The following is a 4,743-nucleotide window of genomic DNA, read 5'->3' on the forward strand; positions in this document are numbered from 1 at the left end:
ATACACAGTCGACATGTAAATGTGTCGACTTCGAGACGATCACTGTAACAAATAGCAACAGATGCTCCGAAATTTATGCTCTGAGATTTTCCGCAGTGAACGTGACTTTTTTCTAAACCTTGGAAATTATAAAACAATGACATAAATTCCTCGTAATTTACGTCTATTCTTATATATATATATGTCAACAGGCAATGTAACTATGAAATAAATGGGTCGTTTTTCATTTATTTTATAGACTATATTTCTTCCAAATTACATTGACAGTAGGTATAATAATCTCCCGGAAATTTTTTCATTTAAATATTTACAGATAATCCAATTAATTTCAGTCTTATCGTCAGTTTTGAAAATGCAAGATTTTTGTTTATAAATTTTACTCTTGTAATCAATGGAAGATAAATTGATAAGTCTTTTATTGCCATATAATCCTTTTTATCGGAATTATCTCAAGTAGCAAAAATCAAAGTACAAAATAATAAACAAAAAGGCTTGTAATGTAGGCTTTAAAAATTCAAATTTCAGTTTTTGCGAAATTTATTTATTTTTGTCACGATTTTATTGTAAGCGGTCTCATAAAAATTTATATTTCCGCGTCTCGCTTAAAGTCATAAATAAATTTTGTTTATTCTATTCCGTTAGCGTTCATAATACTCGCATCAAGAATATATAAACGGCTTATAAAATAATTATTAGAATTTATTTTAGAAAATCAATATGTCATAATATGTATCGCTAAATATCATGAGTGATATTCGAAATATTTTCATTGCACTTCTTTCAATTTCAGAACAATCGTACTATTTACTTTAATAATTAACACTTCGTTATAGTATGTGGATCTGAGATTAACGGTCAGTTTGCACGTTTCTCGATTGTTGGCAATCGCACTTCACACGACGACGTTGTCATAACACAATTTTTTTTTAATCCAGATTTATTATATCTGGCACTTTTCACAAGTCTCTTCTGCGGTTAACTGGGAACTAAATCATCAACTATTTCAAGTTGACAATGTTCCAATCCTCCAATTCTCTGAAGCAATTTTAGCAGAATTTACAAGGAAATCTATCAAAGAGCTAACTGCATAAAAATATCCGTGCATTATGCAGAGATAGAAAAAATTTCTTTAAATTAAACAAATTCCTGCATTGGAATAATCCAATCAAATATTTAAATTAACGAATGTGATTATTTGCATTAAAATTTAATTTTTTTGATTAAACAAAACATGTTTCATTTAAAATTAAATTTGTTTGAATGAAACAAATTAATGTAAATAGGACTCTCGAGTCCAAATCTTTTTCTCTGGGTGTAATAAAAAAATGCAAGATATTCTCCATTTAAAATTGGAAAAGTAATATGATTATGACGATCAATTAGAATTAATTGATAATGATTTTGGACAGCAGAAAATCCTTCGAAATCTGTTGAAATCCGTCGAAGCAAATCGCCTTTATCACAACAATACAATAAATATACGAGAAAATACACGGAAGTATTGACAGTATCCACGAGCTATATTCGTATGCAGCTGGTAAGAGACAAAAAATTATACTGCGGATTATCATCGTAGAGTCTCCTTTTATTTCTCCTCTTTATATTACAACGATGTTTCCCATTGGATAACGCTATGTATTTGTTCTAAGAAATGTATTTTTATTATTACTTTATTATTACGCTTTTACTGAAAGCAAAGCTTTTACGGAATTAATAGCGGATCACGCAAAGGCTTTGTTTATTCTAATATAATGTAGCTTTACAAAGTATACATGGATTTACAAAGGTGTGACTTTACAAATTATATGTGTAACAAATTAATTAAAGTGCATACGACACTTTCTCATTATTTTATTAAAAGTTAAAACTTTAAATTGCTAATTTCTATTCAATTTCATACAATATTTTCGAAGAACGAAGCGTGATAAACTGGAATGCGGAATCGCTGATTATTTATAGATGAACCACATTTCGTAGTATTCATCAAGTGTTTCCATGTGGCAAAAATAAATACGCCTTTATACAATCACTTTCGAAATAACTCACGACTTTAGTAATAACTCAAGTGTCCAACAGTTTTTACGGTATGGTTTCAATACAAAATTTGTTCCATGCGATTGTGTGTAACGGCATAAAGGGCAACAAAAGGCACAAGAGATGAAGTGTGAATTCATTTGCGTAAGCTAGAAGAAATTATTAGAATAAATATGTAAATCTGCCTTAGACAAAAAAATTATCATTGTAAAATGTCACCGACCCTCGGTGACGAGTATCTTGCACGTGCCGCTGAGAAAACCGGTCAGAGATACACTCGCCAGCATGAATTTTTTATTCGCGATTGCATCATCGAGGACGCAGCTCGTACGTATCTAATGCTATTGTAGAAGAACGCTACTGTGTTGCGTCCTAATGCTAATGATCCTCATGCTAATGACGTCATCAATGTTAATAAAACATCGATAAGGGCGGGAGCGCCAAAGTCTTGCATAACGCATAACGTACAAAAAAATGAACAAATTAAAGTTTTTTATTTCTTTCCTTTCCATGAAAAAAGTCTTTGATTGGTTGATTTTCTTGTGCTTTAAACGTTACACAAAGATCTGTGCTCCGGCCTTAAGAGGACCCTAAAGCCGTTTATTAAATAATTTTTGTATAATAATTACTTTTTTCCTCTTTTACAGATTCGGAAATTCTTTTTCAGGATTAAAGGTATGCACTAATACGTGTTTGTTATGCCGAGAACAACAAATTTCGAAACTGAATTTCTTAACATAAACCCTCACGTATTAATGCGTATACTTTAATCCCGGAATAGAATTTTCGAATCTGTAAAAGAGGAGAAAAATAATTGTTAAACAAAAATTATGATTTAATCGATAATACAGTCGGTAATACAGTTTTAGGTTCCTCTTAAATCTTGATTTCGAATCTTGAATCTTGATAAATTTATTGATGTGGAACGATCGAGTATCAGATTACTGTAATTTAACAAGAGCAATATTCGGAGCTTGCAGTGTAAACTAATATTGTATACTCGGCGATTAGTTCTCTCTGCCAAGTTCTTCCAAGTATCCTGAATCGAAGACCTTCCGGGTGCACGACTGAGTGTTATATGTAGATCCATGCGGTCGTAAATCCAGAAATATATATATAGAAAAATAGTAAGACAGTAAGACGTAAACATTAAGCGAATCGATTAAGCACAGTAGAAAACGTAAAGCCGTAATCATACTACGGCTGCGATTTCTAGTTGTCAGTTATATTTTAGCAAATCATGATGCAGTTTGTCTGTACCCGTTGAATCGTAATTAGTTAAAGTAGAATCATGAACTGGCAACCGTAGGATAGAATAGAATGCCGCTTTCTGGTAGGTTGAAATTTTAATTCCCTGTTCTTATTACCTGTGCTTTTTAATTGTATATAAAGTCCGTTGCGATTCGCGCTTATCAAAACCATCTCTCCATAGCTTACCCTTTCATTATTAGAATAGAGTATTCAGGACACTTCAGTCTTACAAATTCATTAAATATATGATTAATATTACATATATAATCATATATTAATATAATTATTGGGAGTACAAATTAAATCGGTCCGTTTCTCAAAAGATTGCTCCAGCTGTTGTGAATGGTTCATAGTGACAGCTGATTTTGGCAGAGAGGTTAAACATCTGCTAATAATATTCAGTTTATATCGCTTTGAGTTTCATACAAAAACCTTTGATTGTGTTTGAAATGTTGAATTTTGTGTTAACCAAGCAGCATTTGCGAGAAGTTTTGATTTTCTGCTTTAATTGGAAGAAAAGTGCGGCTGAAACCCATCGAATGCTTGTCGAAGTTTATGGTGACACTGTTCCAACTGATAAATCATGTAGGAAATGGTTTCGACGTTTCATGGAAATTTCAGCGTTGAAGACAAGCCTCGTTCTGGACAGCCAAAAAAATTCGAAGACAAAAAATTAGAGGCATTACTCGAAGAAGATCAGAGTCAAACGCAAGAGGAGCTTGCAGAATCATTGAGAGTAATTCAACAAGCCGTTTCTATACGATTGAAAGCCATGGGAATGATTTAAAAACAAGGAAATTGGATGCCTTATGAACTGAAATCGAGAGACTTTGAAAGACGATTTTTCACTTGCGAACAGCTGATTCAAAGACAACAGTGAAAAGGTTTTTTGCATCGGATTGTGACTGGAGATGAGAAGTGGATATTCTACGACAATCCCAAGAAGAAAAAATACTATGCTCGGTCAATTGTTGCCATCAACCTCAACATCAACACTACGACCGAACATTCATGATTCGAAAATCATGCTCTGTCTCTGGTGGGATCAAAAGAATCTTGTTTACTATGAGCTGCTGAAACGTGGCGATTCTATTACGGGCGATCGGCATCGGCTACAATTGATTCGTTTAAGCTGTGCATTGCGAAAAAAATGGCCGAAATACGAACAAAGACATGATAAAATTATTCTTCTTCATGACAACGCTTATGTCGCTAAAGTCGTAAAAAAATCTTTGGAAACGCTCAAATGGAATGTTTTATCGCACCCGCCGTATTCTCTGGACATTGCTCCTTCTGATTATTGGTTGTTCCGAAGAATACAGCAAGTCATCCGATTCACTTCTTTCACAGAAATCGAAAATTGGATCGCCTCCAAAGACGAGTCATTTTTTCGAATGGAATTCGAAAATTGCCTGAGAGATGGGAAAAAGTAGTAGGCAGCGATGGACAATATTTTAA

The 4,743-nt window shown here is 33.1% G+C and overlaps 1 protein-coding gene across 4 annotated transcripts in view; it reads right to left on the bottom strand.

The window, feature by feature from the left end:
• The window catches only part of LOC108691555 (excitatory amino acid transporter 1), a 24,723-nt gene that overhangs the window by 8,226 nt on the left and 11,754 nt on the right, over positions 1–4,743 (bottom strand). The window lies entirely within an intron of this gene.

Source organism: Atta colombica, unplaced genomic scaffold (assembly GCF_001594045.1).
Source record: "Atta colombica isolate Treedump-2 unplaced genomic scaffold, Acol1.0 scaffold47, whole genome shotgun sequence".
Taxonomy (NCBI): Eukaryota; Metazoa; Arthropoda; class Insecta; order Hymenoptera; family Formicidae; genus Atta; species Atta colombica.